At 41.6% G+C, this 17,251-nt stretch overlaps 1 protein-coding gene across 6 annotated transcripts in view; it reads left to right on the top strand.

The window, feature by feature from the left end:
• Positions 1-7,744: 7,744 nt before the first annotated feature.
• The window catches only part of AMER3 (APC membrane recruitment protein 3), a 74,918-nt gene continuing 65,411 nt past the window's right edge, over positions 7,745-17,251 (top strand). For 5 of the 6 annotated variants that reach the window (XR_012669908.1, XR_007358444.2, XR_012669909.1 and 2 more), the window contains exon 1: positions 7,745-7,881. The gene's annotated coding sequence lies outside the window, so the exon portion shown is untranslated. Of the gene's footprint in view, positions 7,882-10,965; positions 11,012-17,251 lie in introns of all 6 variants that reach the window. The other variant, XM_048864199.2, reaches the window with a different exon arrangement.

Raw genomic sequence — 17,251 nt, forward strand, 5'->3', positions numbered from 1 at the left:
GATTTTTGACATAGTTGTTTGTGAAGACAAACAAGTTGATATGTAACTGATAAGCATTGTTTCTGTTAGGAACAATGGGCGACTGTAATTTGTGCAACAGACATTTGTTCACTAACTACTGAAATGAGACCAGCAATTAGCCTCAGGTAATGCTGAAGAGTAGTTAGCTAGTAACAATGCCTGTTTGCTTCCAGCCTCAGTCAGACTCATGCTAGTGACCTGTAGGTGAAGGGCTCTATATCCCATTACCAGCACTCTAAGGGCTAGTCTACACTGGCAATATTAAAGTGCTGCTGCTGTGGCTTGTGTAGCGTGGCGTGAGGGGGATGGCTCCCAGCACTGGTGCACGGTCTACACTGGCACCTTACAGCGCTGAAACTTGCTGCGCTCAGGGGGGTGTTTTTTCACACCCCTGAGGGCGAAAGTTGCAGCTCTATAAAGTGCCAGTGTAGACAAGCCCTTAGACACAAAAATCACTGAATACTGATAATGTATGAATAATTAAGTTTTAGCTGATGTTAGCAGAAAACTCAGCTGGAGATCGTTATGTTATACCAATAAAATAAAAACCAGCAGGATCTTATTAAAGGGAATAAGGCAAAATGCCACATTTATTGTGAATGCAGAAAGAATCATAGTAAGCAGTTAGTTATAGCTATAACATTCCATTCCATCTCATATTTATTCACACATTCATTCACACACACACACACACACACACACACACACACAGGTTCTGCAAGGTTGTTATCATAGTTACGAGCCTTAGAGTTGCTTGTGCCAAGCCCCTGGCCAGGTGGCCTGGACACAAGGAGGGAGCAGGGCCTTGTCAGATGCTCATCTGATGCTCCTGGAAGTTGGTTTGCAGAATCAGACCCCAAAGTTCTCAGTTTCTAGAGTCCATTTTTATAGGAATTTATTCCTATGCCAGTCTATGGGAATTGCTTCATCATGCTGTTGCTGAATCAATCAGCAGATGGCACATTCCTGACGGCTCCGTGCTGCCAGATGTTATCTTGTTCTTCGGTTCTCCCATCCTTGAGGCTGTTGGGTGGATTCCAGTCTGCTCTCCGGAGGTCCTCTGGTTATTCCCACTTGACACCTTCTTCGGCCGACGGACACTGAATTCTTAGGCTGGCACCTCCCTCATCATCATTTATTATACACACCAAGCATCCATCACACACATCCTCTATCTCTATTTTAATCACAATTGTTAACAAAGCGAGATAAATACAACAAAAGGGCGGGGAGTCTGTGTGCGGTTTCTGTTGTTACAAAGTATTGCTTTGAGTCTCTCTCTGTGAGAGTAGTTGTTACAAAGTATTGCTTTGAGAACAGACTCTGTCTTAGGATGTACTAACACAATTAGCAGCTTGCAAGTTCCACACAGAGAGGGAGAGAAACAGTAAAAACAAAACAAGAGACCTCTTAATTAGTAATACCCTGGAATTTAAACTATGGGGAATCAAACTCATTTGTGATTTTAATACAGAACTTCTTTAATATGATCCAAAAATTATAGTCTCAATTTTTAGAGATTTGAAGTGTTGGCAGGATATATCCTGGGCCACTTTCACCCATGGTATAATTCCTTTGTCTTAAACTGAATTATTCCAGTGACTTTTTTCTGCTCCATAGGTCTATTTTACTGAAATACCAGCTGCCTACTTCTGCCGACAGATGATTTTGAAACAGCATAGTTTGCCTTTGAGTTGTAACGGACTGACAATATGGTGCAATATCCTGGATAAATTTTATGGAATTAAGTTAAACTTTATTCAATGAAGTTTAATACCTTTGGGGTCCATTGTATTAAAAATGCATTTGTTTATGTGTTATTGTACATAACTTCTCTAGGAGACTGAAAATCCAATCTCTGGAAAATATTAGGAATTTCAAAGGGCTTTTTTGGGACAATGTGTGTGAAGTGGGTTTCCTAGGAAGTACTTGGAAAGAGGGAAATGCAAATTCTCCTCTCCAAAGCCAGCCTTTTGAAGCTATGCCCTGTGAAGAGAGACCCACAGTTTACTATTTACCTGTTCCTGGAAACTCCAGATCAAAGCCTCCCAAACTGTATAAAGAACGGTCCAAAGTTGTCATGAATGTGCTAGTTCTGAGAGGAGGCTGTTATGAACTTGTGACCATAAGAGACGCCCCTTTGGGGGTTTTTGAAGGACTGCTCCTGCCAGAGCCTATGTTAGAGAGTTGGGGGGAGGGGGTTGATTTTTGGAAGCTTATTAGCATACATGTAGGTTCTTTTATTGTTTTGAATGTTTTCTCTCCAATGCTTTCATCCAAAGAATAAGCTGGCATAGAAAGAGCTGTATGGTAACTATAACTGAGGGCAGTTACACTGTTATCAGCTTCTAAAAAGAAAGCAAGCAGGTCAGTTTAGGCAGCCTGTCTGTTGCTAGGAACAACACAGTGAAGGCAGGGAACTGTTCAGCCTGGGAATATCCCTGGCAGGAGGGAGCGAGATGCGGGTCTCTCCACCTAAGAAAGGCAACAATCCCAGAGCCAGAAGCCTGAGAGTGGATGCACTTGCTGGGTCATAGGAGGGGAATACCAGTGCAGTTCCCCTGAATGGTGACATATAGCAGTGGTTCTCAACCTTTCCAGACTACTGTACCCCTTTCAAGAGTCTGATTTGTGTTGTGTACCCCCAAATTTCATCTCACTTAAAAACTACTTGCTTACAAAATCAGTGATAAAAATACAAAGGTGTCACAGCACACTCTTACTGAAAAATTGCTGACTTTCTCATTTTTACCAAATAATTATACAATAAATCAATTGGAATCTAAATATTGTACTTCCATTTCAGAGCAATATAAACAAATAATTGTCTATGAAATTTTATTTTGTACTGACTTCCCTAGTGCTTTTTATGTAGCCTGTTGTAAAACTATGCAAATATCTAGGTGAGTTGATGTACCCCTGGAAGATCTCCAAGTACCTCTGGTTGAGAACGACTGACACACAGCAACCTAATAACTACCCTCAATAATTTGGCTTCCGTGTTTGCTACTTAAGTTTGTGATCTATGGATAAATATTTTGGGATTGACAATTAAGCAGTGACGTGGTGATAAGAAAAGAATAGCTTATAAAACTGAAATATTTTACAACTTTTTGGAAAGGTGAGTTATATGCAACATATAAAGGCCCTGATTTTCCTGCAATGTAGCTCAATGAGAGTTTTACCAATGGCTAACCTGGGAGCAGGATTGGGCCCAAAATATTACTATGGCAACACTATATTTAACTAAAGTGCTTGATAATTCATAATTCCCATTTCCTTCCCCCCTATGACAGGGACCTGACAGGCCCTGAAGAAGGCACTCCTAGCGAAACTTGATCAAGAAAGTGAACTCCTCAGGAGCTGAAATCCCCTCATCTCTGGAGCTATGTGAGCCTCGGACCCATCCCAAATGGTTCTGAGCGTGCCCTGGACAGCCCCTGGAATGGAGATTCTGAATTAGGAGACTTGAGTCCATCCTCCAGATCTGAAGGATGATCTCCACTTCTCCCTCCAGGGAAGAATGGGCATCAGGTGGAAGATGAAGGGGTGACTACTGAGAGGCCTACTCCAACTCCAAAAGAAGGGAGAGACAGATTTCATCCTAGGAACTGACAGTACTGGAAAGGCCTGAGGGGCAACGCTCCTGGAACCAACACCATGTGTGTCTGCCCCGCTCTCCCTACACCCATGGTGAGGATTTGTCTTCCTCTTCTGTGATGGCACATGAAGTATTGTCTACTTTGTGCTTTTACAAACTTAACACTGCAGCTTTGTTTCATGCTGCCTGTGTGTTGTGGATGGTATCACACACCATCACCCAAGTACAGACCTTTAGAATTATATGCAACAATTGCACATGTAAAAATGCAGCTCAGTAATCATGCATGCTGATTTTATGCAGACATTTTTGCAGACACAGATCTAAACCCCCTGATCTCTCTTGGGGCATTGAGAACCTTGAACTTCAGCAATGAATCAACTTCAGCATGAAGCACGTGACCTCTGATTGATCTGCAATATCTGCCAGCATTTTAACATGCACTAACTTCATTTAGAGAAAGAAAGGGCTTGAAAACCCTTTAATGTTTTCTCATCCCTCATTAGAACACACTAAGTGAGGGCTCCTCAAAGCCAAGATCTGTGTAGCAAGCTTTCACCATCTGAAATCAGAACTCAATACATATTAATATTTCATGCGAAGCCAAAAATACCAGACCATGCAAATCCATTCCCATTTCACATGGCTTTCTTCACAATTGCTCTTAACCCAATTTCCAGAGCTATTAGTGTTCAAACACAGTTTGCTCATTCACAGGCCAGCTCCTGCTAGCTGATCCTTCTGTGAACTCATAGCCAGGGCTTTGGAATCAGTGCAAGTCTGAGCCTCTGTCTTGTAGGGTATTCCTCCATATTGAGTAATATGCAAGGTATCTAAAGAAATCTCATACCTTACCAAGACCATATCACTGTGCATAGGCACTGACTTCTTCTCTACCCAGGGGTGCTCAACCCTCCCCACTCCACCCCTTCCCCCAAGCCCCCACCCCGCATCTTCCCATCCCTGCTCTAGACTCATCCCCACCCTCACACCATGCCTTTCAAGGCCCCACCTCTTCTCACCCAGCCCCGCCCCTTTCCACCCCCTCCCCTGTGCCCACCCCATCCCTGCTCCTCCTCCTCACTCCCAGCACCTCCTGCACACTGCAGAACAGCTGATCATGGCGGGTGGGAGGGATAGGGAGGAGTTGATCAGCAGGGCTGCCGGTGATGTGAGGCACTGGGTGGGAGAGAGGAGCTGGCTGCCGGTCGGTGCTAAGCACCCACTAATGTTTTTCCATGGGTGCTCCAGCCCTGGGGCATCCACAGAATCAGTACTTATGTCAATGAGAGATATATGAATGGGTAATATTTAAGGAGTAATGTTACCATATTGAAAGTATGCAGTTTTGTTGAAGCTGTGTCAGGCCCAAGACATTAGAGAGACAAGGTGGGTGAGGTAAAATCTTATTTGACCATCTTCTGTTGTTGAGACAGAGACTTTAACGCTACACAGAGCTCTTCTTCAGGTCTGGGAAAGGTACCGAGAGTGTCACAGCTAAATACAGGATCGAACAGATTTGCTAAACTATCTGAAGAACTCTATGTGGCTTGAAAGCTTGTCTCGCTCACCAACAGAAGTTGGTCCAATAAAATATATTACCTCACCCACCTTGTCTATCAATAAAAGCGTGGTTACCCAGCATGTTGGGGGGAATGGGAGTGCTGGTAAGTGAAAAATTCTGGTTACCTAAGAGGAAGGGAGTTTGGGTGTGGGAGGGGGCTCAGGGCTGGGGCGCAGGACGAGGCAGCGTGCGGGGCTGTCTAGATGTGCCTCTGCCTAGGAGCAGCAGGGACAGGTTGGTGCTTGCAGGGAGCTGCCCGAGGGGAGTACCACCTGGATCCAGCACCCTGAAACACCTCCCACACTCTGCACCCCTGCCCTGAGCCCCCTCCCACACCCAAACTCCCTTCCAGAGCCTGCACCCCTCACCTTCTCCCACACCCCAACCCCAGCCCCACACTAACTGGACTACAAACCAGACTTTCAATTAAGATCAGAAATGCCGGTTTATGGAGCTTTCCGGTTGCTAAAGTACCAGATAACACAGCTTTTACTGTATATTGAAAGTATTTTTTTTTTTTGGACTTGGAGTAAAAGCTAATCACCAGGGGATAATGTATAGTGGTGATGGCCCACTCAAACAGGAGTGGGTTGTCACCCTTCCATTTAGCAGGCAATATAAAGCAAGATTCAGTTGTCCATCCCAAGACTTGCAGTGAAAAACCATCAGAGACCATTGCAAATGATCGAAAGCACCTGGGGAAAAAAAGGAACATTACAAAAGACAGGAGAGCACCCTGTCTCTGAATAAAGACAAATGACTGTTTCCATCTGACACAGGGTGGGGACAGGCTTTCTGTATCCGGTCACTGGAGAAACAACTTGCAGAGTGGGAGTGTTTCTCATGGAAGTTTGGATCCTGTGAAGCCATCTAACTGTGCAACAGACTGAATTTTGGAAGGAAAACCTACTGTATTAGATAGGAAAGGTAACTATTAAGTGTAGCCCCCTCCTACATTGTGCTTTATGATTTTGTTTTGCATTGTAACCATTAGTTTCTGCTGCTCCCTCTTGGCTTTAGTTGAATCCCTGTTCTTTCTTAAATAAACCTTCTCTTATTTTATTACAAATGCTGTGGGGTTTAAGGTAAAATAGGGGCACACTGCTCCTTTGGGGGCAAAGGATCTGGGATTCCTGTGAATAGCCAGTGTCAGGGCCTGGATATCACAGGGGAATGATTCAGAGGGACTTGGGGATTGGGGCACACCTCTTGTTAGCCTGTAAGGTGAAGACAGGGCTGGCACAGCCCAGAGGAGGGCACTTGAATGACTATTAGGCTTGTGGTGTTAGGGAGCTAACACCCAGCCATCATGGGCAAGACTCTCTCTCCCTAGAGGGAGGGGTAACAAGGCTCACTAAGAACAGTCACACCTACATATAAAGTACAGTCCAAAGCTACAGCTCACACTAGTGTTACTGGAGGGTTTTAGACCATCACGTATAAGCACTGTTCTGTTTTTAGGAGAATCCTTGTATGAGAATCCCTGTCAGGCCCCAAACTGGGAAGCTGCTACAACCAAGGGGAGAGGAGAAGGGAAAGGCAGAGGTTAGGGCCAGGATAAGAGGTACTGGGGATCAAGGTGGCAAAATTAACTTCCCTTTAAAAATATGGGATTCCGCCCAATTTTCAACCCCTCCATTGCTAGAGTATTTTTTTGCGGGGGAGAAGAGAAGAGAGGGAGAGGATCTAGCTTAATACTGACAAGGAATTTAAGCCCCAATATTTTGATATTAAGCTAATTTCCATAACAGATTATGATATGATACATAGGTGCTGGAACTAGAGGTGCAGGGGGTGCTGCAGAACCCCCCCCCCCCGACTTGAAGTGGTTTCCATTATATACAGGGTTTACAGTTTGCTGCTGAGAGCCATTGACCCCCCCATTATACACATTATTCCAGCACCCTTGATATAACTCCCAGTTTTGCCTTCACTGCAGAAGCAAGCAAAAACTGGATTGACTTACTAAGGAAAGCGGGTTAAAACAAAACATGTTCAGTGACTAAAAAAAAACCCCACTTAAGACACATACTAGCCAATTACATTTTTGGGTATAAATATTCCCTCTCCTCCTGTCCCCAGTTTGCTCCAGTGTGAGATTCCTTCTTTAATATCAGAAGTCAGAGAGGCACTGCCTCTCTCCGTAACGGTCCCCTTTAAATCACTTCTTCAAAGGGTGATACACTTCAATAACCTTAATACATGTTGAACAGTGATGCATTGCAATAACCTAGAAGTATCTGCTAAGACTGGTCTTTTTGTATTCCAGTTAGCTATGAAAATTGGTGCGAGAAATACAAATTACAATAATTGTGCTCCTGAATTATTCCAAACCTGGTATGTGTGTAGCTGGCTGTGAGCTCACTAGTTTACCTTCAATTTTGGACCCTGAGCAAAGGAAGCATTTACTTGCTACCAAACAGATGGCTGAAACAAACATCTTTCCTAAATCACGCTGCACAGGGAAACCTAGAATCTATGTAGGGTACAACAAGCTACAAGCTAGAAGGATTGGGGGGTGGGGGATGAGGGAAGGAGGAGGAGGAAAAGATAGGAGGTGGAGAATGCCAGTGGAGAGCAGTAGTAGAACAGCCCCTCAGAGTCTGAAAAGCATCACAGGAGCCTCTGGATAAAGATACGCATCCTCAGCAACAAGACTATAGTAGAGAGGATTACTGCTGAATGGTGAAACATGGTGAGTAAGATTTTTGTCATTTGCCTTATTAGCCATTCGTGCAATGGAATTCCTTTTGCTCCGACACCTACAATGAGACTCCAAGGGAGAGACTGTTATTTTGGGATGATTGCTTGTTTTGACACTAGCATGGAGCACTGATTTTCCTGTATTTCTTTTCTTATACATTTTTGATGTGCACATTCAATCTATTTTAAAGCAATAACTAACTGAAAGTGTCAAGGGCTGGCAAGGTTAACACTTTACTGTTTGATGCAATAGGCTGCTGGACACAGCAAGTAATAAATGCACAGTTTCCCTTTTTCAGATACACAGCAGAGATTTCTGTGCAGCGGTTTTCTCCCTGGAAATAGGTTAATGGTTAAATAGCTCACTGTGCTGGAGTTTATTCTACTCTCCCACAAGGTGTACGGAAAATGTTTCAAGCCAGTACCTTTCTCTCCGCTTCAGGTGAGAAAGAAAAACTGAGCCGTGCAGGATAATGCAAAGGTTTTGCCGTGAAGGGTGTCTCCTTTTGTAACGAATTCACCCCTCTCCCACATTCCTCAGTGTAGTTCTCCCCCTGTTTTCCCTTGGCAGAGAGCTGCAAGTGCTAGTAATTACTGAAACTGTTCAGATGACTAATCAAAGGAATGAAGCTGGTGGCTAGGAGCTAGCCATTGTGCTGAACATGTAGAGATTCTACAGCTTACATGCCCTGTACAATGAACGGGGGGAAAAGAATGCTTGTTTTTCTTCACCCTTTTTGATCTTTTATATGTACCCAGCACGTTTAAACACACAAAACTGCAGAGCTCTGCATACCAAGGGGTTTAATTTTACTACTGACATCTCAGCTTTACTGAGCAATTGGCAGTGATTAATTTAAGGTTCAGACTTTCCTGTAGCACATTGCGAATAAGATTAAACATTTAATTACAGATCCTTATAGTATTTGGATATGATGTGTAAGATTTTATTGTGTGTGCATGATAGTGTTTCTTTAGGTCTTTTAGTGAGAAAAAGCAGAACCTGACCTAAATCTATATTAGATAATGCAAATTATTAGGTATTCTGGGTTACCCAAGAGAGGCAGGTGATAAAGAGGAATGATAGCATGTAACCACTAATAATGACAAGAATACTCCAAGCAGGTGGTATGATCTCAGTATAAGGCTGCATGTCAGAGGTTTATTTAAAAACAAACCTCCCTCTGTAACATGAATCGTTAGTGCCACTTATCTCCATTTAAAAAAAAAGGAGAAATAGAATAAGATACTGGCAGAGTAATCAGTTTAAGAAGTGAGAAGATAAGCAATGCTTTAAAATCTTCTTTGGTTTCCCCTGTGAGGAAATGTTATGTCTGTCTGCCTTTAAGAAACAGAATTGCATATTACAGTTACTGCAGACAGAATATCATCATGGTTCAGCAGGGAACTTCTTTGATTTTAATTAAAAATATTCAAATAGTGAAAAAGAACTGCATATTCCTAAGAATAGGAAAATTCTCCACTGGCTTTATTTTGTGACTTTTAGTAAAGGGAATTAAGTGTTTGTGAAAGTAACTAAATTCTATTCTCCCAAACAGAGCCCCTTCAGTAAGATTATATACTCTGCTTTATGCTCTGTTAATTGATCTAGAACAAGTGCTAAGCATTTTTAATATCCATTGATTTTAAACAGGAATCATGGGCACTAAGCCCCTTACACTTGTTTGTTAATCTTTTTTTAGGGTTTTGGATTGGCACCTATCACCATAGTAGCTCAGCATATCCCTAAATTAATTAGCCAGCATGGCAAGGTCTCTAGTAGGCTTCCTGGAGCCTTCAGTTCCATGCCATTTCCTATTCTTCAAATTCTTCATTAAAAATTTGAGAATAAGTTTCACTTCAGTGTTTTCTGTTTAAAAAACTCCAAAAATAATTTAAGTAAGTACACGTTCCATTATATTCTTGTCCATTCATACTACAGTTTTCATTTTGGAGCAAGCAATACATTTTCAAAAAGCAACCAAGTCCCATTTTCAAAAGTGACTTTGACACTCAGGTGCATAAGTCCACTGTGCTGAAGTCACTTTTGAAAATGGGACTTAGACACCTCAAACATTTTACCCTAAAAACATGCATGCTTATTTTTAATCTCAGTTTTAAAAAATATCAGCAATTAAAAAGAATATTGTGCATAAAAGAATTTGTCAATGGATTTAATTAATAAGATCAAACCCTAGGAAAGGGGCAAGTTTAGACACTATATAGTATGTGGTTGGGAAAGGCACCTCCTTCTCATGGTGTTACTGTTTAAGAATAAACTATTACATTAAATATAAACAAAAGAGAAATAAAAAACTCCCATAAAATCTCTCCCTAACTTTGCTCATTTGTAGTCTCCAGTGAAAACCCATCACAAGTATATATATGACCAGAGAGTCTTCACCTAGACAGCTAATAAGATTTTGGAACAAATGCTACATAAGGATAGTACTCCTTTTTCCTTGCCTAGGAGAAGCAGCATTGATTCAAGCTTCTATGCCAAGAGTTGATCTAAATTTCTAGTTCCTAAGCCAGTTTCTGCTATTAATGATAGCTATGCTACCTCACTGATGTCAACACTCATCTCCAAATGGGTTGATTTTCCCAGGGTTGCACCCAAGAGAATTGATATTTTTGCCAAAATTTTGTGGCCCTCAGGAATAATTTTTCCATTTCTGTAGAAAATGCAAGGCAGAAATATTTTCCAGTAAGAGAGCAACTAAAAGTAATTAACATCCACCCTTAAAGTCAAAGCAATTCTTCTAACATCTCTACAGAAAGGCAGTGTGCTGGGATTATTCCCAAACCATGGGAACACTGGTCTTCCTCACACTTCCAGCATCTCTCTTTTGCTAATACTCAAAGAGTAAACCCATTAATATCCATTCTGCCTAAATCATAAGAGATCTAACACTCAGTGTAAACTAGTGCATAAAAGACTGTCCTTATAAGTTTGATGATGGCGTGTCTTTGAATTTTAAAAACAATATTCTCCAAATCCAGAATGGTGTTTACTCCAAGACTTTATTTCTATTATACTTGCCAGCCTAACCTTTGGATTTAATTGCTTTTTTAGAAGCCTGTGAAACCTTAAGACTAAGTGGTGTGCATGGTCAAGACCCGTAAGTATGTGTCATTCTAGCAACATCATAGATGGGAAAGGCAGTTTCCCCACAACAGCAGCATAACATTTCTTTAGCTGCAGAAAGGTCTGCATCTGAGACCGTGGTGGATGATAATTTAACTGTAGTCCAGCAAAGATTTATGGCTCTCTTACTTAAATGAATTGCATAAGTAATCCACTGATGCCAGAAGAAAGGAGGTGGGGCAATTTGAAGGAAAAGTACACACAGAGTCTTGTTGAAAGCATAATGGATTTATTCTTGGTGGGCTGGCAGCCAGTTCCAAAGATTTCTGTCATTCTGAGTGAATTTTAATTGCAAAACATATTTCCTTTACAAAGATGGAAATCATTCCCCAGATATATATTTTTATTCTAGTAGAAGTACAAGATAAAAAAGTGGAAATTAAATGTAAGGGTGAAATAATGGAAAATATGTATTGCTATTCTGTATTTGGAAAGAAGCAGAATGACTTGTATGACTTAAGGATGAAGAAGTACTTTCCAGTCTATTAGTCAGTCCAAGGAGGTTGTTAGACAACATGTATGAGGGATAAATGTTTTTAAAATGACCAGGGCCAGATAACTTGTACCCAAGAGTCCTAAAAGAGTTGGCTAAGGAGATATCTGGCCCACTGATGGCAACTTTTAATAAATCTTGGAATACCAAGGAGATTCCAGAAGACTAGAAGAGTGCTAGTATTACACCAAATGACCTAAATGACAAGCAGAATGACCCAGGTAACAAGTGGGTGCTTAGCTTGTCATCAATCCCAGGCAAAATAATGGATGTGGGATTCAGTTAATAAAGAATTAAGAACAGAAATACAAGTAATGCCAGTCAATGTGGTTATATGGAAGATAGTTTTTGTCAAAGAAGCCAAATTTCATTCTTTGAGATTACAAGTTTGGTGGATAAAGATAACTGTAGATGTAGTTTACTTAGACTTTTATAAGGTGTTTGACTTGATACGGTATGACATGCTGATTTCAAAAGTAGAACTACAGAGAATCAATTAAATGCATTAAGAACTAGCTGACAGATCTCAAAACAGAGTTGTCAATGGAGAATCTTTGAATGGTAGTGTTTCTAGCTGGGTTCTGGGTTTTATATTTGTTTCCGGATCATTGCTGAAATTTAACATGTTCAGCAATGATCTGGAAACAAATATAAAATCACTGCTGATAAAATTTGCAGATGATACTGATTGGCAAAATAGTAAATAATAATTATAAAGGGTAGGGCAGTCATGCAGAGAGATATAGATGACTTGGGAGACTGGACTATTCAAACAATATGCCTTTTAATACAGCCAAATGCAAAGTTATGCATCTTGAATAAAGGATTTTTATCTTGGTTTGTGGCATTAGTTAGACAGATATCAGATTATTGTATACAGTTCTGATGTCCACATTTTAAAACTGGAGAGGGTACAGAAAAGAGTCACAAAAATGATTTGAGAACTTTACAATGAGAGACTTTAAGACCTCAATCCCTTTATCTTATCAAAAAGAAGATGGAGTGGTGATTTCATTGCAGTGTATTCTTTGCTTCACAAGGAGCTAGTAACAGGTGCTAAAGGATTTTAATCTATCAGAGAAAAGCATAACAAAAACCCATGGATGGAAGCTGAAACCAGAAATATTCAAATGGGAAAGTAGGCACAAATGTTAACAGCGAGGGTGATTAATCACAGGAATAAGCTACCAAGGGAAGTGGTGGATTCTCCTCCTCTTATGTCTTCAGATCAGGCCTGGATTCCTTTCTGGAACTTATACTTTAGTACAAGTTAAAGGGCTCAATACAGCAGTAAATGGGTGAAATTTAATGGCCTGTGATATACAGGAGATCAGACTAGATGATGTAATTGTCCATCTGGCTTCAAACTCTACAAATCTATGAAAACCTTTCAGCCTTTCCTGTCCTGGTTACCAGACCAGCCATGCCTTAGACAGCTTTTGTCCCTCTCAAGTGTGCCCCTTTGGGACAGGTTTTGCTACCATCCCTCTCTTTGGGTGCCCACATGGTTCTAACACTCTTAACCTGAGAGGCCCAACTGGGTTTGATACCCATAACCTTTTAATCTGCTGTTTTCACAGACCTATGGAGGTAAAGTGACTCAAAAACAGCTTGTCCAAAACATTCCTCATTGTGCTAGGCAGTGAACATATATGTAGTGAGTGCATCTCTGCCTCCAACTTAATTCAACCTTCACCTTTGATCACCTTAGTTGCTCTCAGGCCACCAATCCAGAGAAGACTTATTCTAATACTCCAAACCCAAGAGCAGTTTCAAACAGCTACCTTTATCAATATGCCAATCTGCAGGAAAAAAAATGTTCCTTTCTTCCCTAAATGTGGCATTTCCTTCACAACAATCCCTGCCCAAGGCTCAGAACAGGCAAAATCTGTCCTGGGACAGCCAGTTTTTCTAGACATAAAAATAATACAACATTGAAGTCTTATCCTTCTGATCCTCAGCCCAGCAGGGATCTTCAAGCTGTTGAGATTTGCATTTTCCCCAGGAGACCCAGCATCTACTTCTAGCACTAGAAGAGTCTGAGATCTTGGAAACCTCAGGTTGATGATGTTATTAAGTTGCAGGAAAGCTTGCTTCAGCTATTTTTAGCAGGTTTTTGTGGCTCCTTCTCAATTCTGTACAATTGGATTCATGGTAAATAACACTTCACATTGCAGCAAAGGGGTGCAAAAACATCCCAATAACCTTTTCCTAAAAACTCTAAAATATTTGTAAAGTAACTTTTCTGTAGCATCAGTGACGTGTATGAATATGCAATGGTGTAGTGAGGTAGAAAAGTATTTATTAGCATTCATTACAGATGATCTGAAGAACTCACATTTCCATCTATGAGTAACATGGCTACATCAAAATCATGCTGATAAAACCTTTATTTATCACCACACCATCATGTATTCCATACTCTACACACTGTGCATATATACAGTCACACATCACCCTAAAGTTTGCCACTATTTCCTGCCTTCCCCTGTGTTATAAATGTGCTGATTATAGGCCATACCAGAGCCTCCACTAAAAACTGCTTTATGCCACTGGATGGCCATGGATCTGGCTGCCTGAAGATTCCCTTCCCCGTTGTGGGTTCCAGGACTGGCTGCTCCAAGAAGCAGTCATTTAAGGTGTCAAGAAACTTTCTCTCTGCATCCCGTCCTGAGGTGTCAAGTACCTAGTCAATATGGGTATAGTTGAAATCCCCCATTATTATTGTTTTTTATTTTAATAGCCTCTCTAATCTCCTCGAGCATTTCACAATCACTATCACCATCCTGGTCAGGTGATCGGTAGTATATCCCTACTGCTATATTCTTATTATTCAAGCATGGAATTACTGTCCCTAGAGATTCTATGGTATAGTTTGATTCATTTAAGATTTTTACTTCATTTGACTCTATGCTTTCTTTCATATATGTAGTTCCACTTCACAACCTGTTCTGTCCTTCCGATATATTTTGTACCTTGCTATTACTGTGTCCCATTGATTAGCCTTGTTCCACCAAGTTTCTGTGATGCCTGTTACATCAGTATTCTCATTCAATATGAGGCACTCAAGTTCACCCATCTTATTATTTAGACTTACACTTGTCACTTTTTAGCTGTTTGCCATTACGGGATGTAATTGAATGGGACTTTTTCATTTGACTGTTTCTCATCAGATCCTACCTTTATTTTATCACCTTCCATCCTCTCCTCCTCACTAGGACACAGAGAATTTCCATTAATAGATCCTCCGCTAAGGGATGTCTCTGTCCAAGCCATGTTCTCCTCCGCACTTACCTATCCATTGTGGGAGGATGGTCAGATTCAGCTGACAGAACATCCTCTTAAAGGCCATGGGCAGTTGCTACAATTTAGAGGAGCCCTAAGACTGCTCCAAGTTGTGTCTTCAGATTGCGCCAAGCTCATGACTCGGGGAGGGTGCATAAAAAGCTGGTTTAAAAACCACCCTTCCTGACTTGTACTGGGTGCAGAAGAGCTGGATCTGAGGCTGGTCCCATGTTTATACACTTCCTTTGAAACACTGGCAGCTATTTATTCTGCTAGGGTAGCTGTGCATGGTTTATCAACGAGTGTTGGATGTAACACTGTGCTGCTAATGTGTCTTTTAATGTGCAGTAATGCAGTCTCAATTATTGCTTACTTTCAGGGCCCAGATGATTTTAGTTTTAGTGTATGTGTAAATGATGCAGATCTAGAGAATTTAATTCTAAACTGAGGTTTAATTCAGTGCCGATCTGAAGGGATTTTATTTATTTATTTTTTTAAAAAAGAACAGGCCTTTGAATAAAAATCTGGGCCACTCTTTTTGTCCAATAAGAATTTTGTTTGCATGAGAGTTTGCATGATGAGTTTGATTCTGTTCTGAATTATGCAGCTATAATCTCATTGCTTTACTCCTGATTTACACTGGCGTAGGGAGGAAGAGAAACAAGTGCTGTCTATTTATGAAATAATTCCAGGGGAGTGGACTATGGCATAATACTTTCATGAATTTTTTATTTAAATGTTTATGTACTGCATGAAAACATTAACCGTACTGAACAATGTAGCATACAAGTGTAGACCTCAAGTTTGCAATGAACTATGCAATGCATGTGCATTTAAAAGTAATCAATGTACAATGTGCATATGTTTTGCCAATGCATCTGTGTACTATAGTTGGTCATTGTACAGTTAAAAATGTTTGTCAAGCCAATCCAACTGTCCAGTGATATTTAGTGGTGCCTTTTATAAAAGCTACTTTTGATTTTTTATACTAAAAGTAGTACTACAGAAAACTATAGATTGCACTCTGTGATAGGGTGTAAAAATCCCCCAGGAAAGGTAGGGGTTAGAGAGCTGCTCTGTGCCCAGGTGGCCTCACCGCCCGCACCTGCTATACCTGCACAGGCTGGAGAAGGAGCTTTAAAGGGGGAGCAGAAGCAGCTCAACGTCAGGCAAATGAGCTGACCTACACGCTGGGCTCCTGAGAAGGAGCAACACAGGAGCTCTTGCTGCCTGAGGCCTGGCTGTAGTGACCTCTCCAAGCCTACAAAAAAGGGGACCTGACACACTCTGGAGGTTAGAGACTTTATTCTTGTGTTTCTCTTTTTTGCTTTACCCTGGGGGAAGAGAGGGGACTGGTGGGAAGTGATCCAGGGAAGCAGCTGCCCAGCACCCCAGGATGCAGGATATAGGTGCCTACCATTGGGCCCTGGATCTTAGCCTGGTGGAGGGTGGGGGCCCAGGCTCCTCTACCAACCTTTAAGGAGGGACAACTACAGAAGTTTATCCTTCAGCAGGGAACCTAGTTGTGGGGAGAAGACCCTGATGATAAAAGGATCTGGGCTGTGAGATTTCAACCCAAGACGGAGAGGAGTCCTGAGGCCTCCTGCTTAATCACAAAGAGTCCTCCTCCCACTATTGGACTCTTTATACATACCCCAAAAGGCATAGACTTGCAAATGTGACCTGGCCGGAGGGCAGGGTCACTGGAAGGACAGACCACTGCAGCGCAGAACTGTGGTAATAAAAGGGGGACTCCTGATAGGAAAACAACCTGCCATACCCCCACCCAACCAGTAGGTGGTGTTAGGGGTAAGCATGTCCTTTTCACACACTTCAGCAGAAGCAACAGTAATTCAGCTTCCGCATGCATTTCAAGCAAATGACCAGTTCACGATGCACAGGTAGGGATTGCTTTGCAGAGATTTTCCATGTAAAATGAAAATCTCTTGTGTTGTATTTTACACCCTCGGCGCTTCCCCCACTTGGGATCTTCCTCATACCTTGATCTAATCAAATGCATAAGTTAATGAAGCATAATCACCTCCCCAAAGCAGGCCCTTGGCATAAAAGTTCCTGGTGTATCCACCGATCCTCTTTGTTCTCCAGTGCCACTTCCAATTTTAGAATAGCATCTGTTCCCTTTGAGCTGCTCTAGCATGGCCTTGATCCTGTATCTGAGAGCTCAGCAGCTTGACAGTTTCAAAGGCAATCAGGCCAACTAGCCACCAACCTAGAGTGACCTGTCTTCCTGCTGATTCCTTCAGACCTTTGCAAACCTTACAAGCAACACCCCGTGTTTCACTTGAACTCATTTTCAAGCAACACCACGAGTTATTGACTGAAATCTCTTGCAAGAAATACAATCAGTTCTAATATTACTGATTCCCCCCCCTCCATTTCTCTAGGTGTTCTTCAAAATATACAAGTTCTAATGGG

This window comes from Caretta caretta, chromosome 9 (genome assembly GCF_965140235.1).
Source record: "Caretta caretta isolate rCarCar2 chromosome 9, rCarCar1.hap1, whole genome shotgun sequence".
Taxonomy (NCBI): Eukaryota; Metazoa; Chordata; order Testudines; family Cheloniidae; genus Caretta; species Caretta caretta.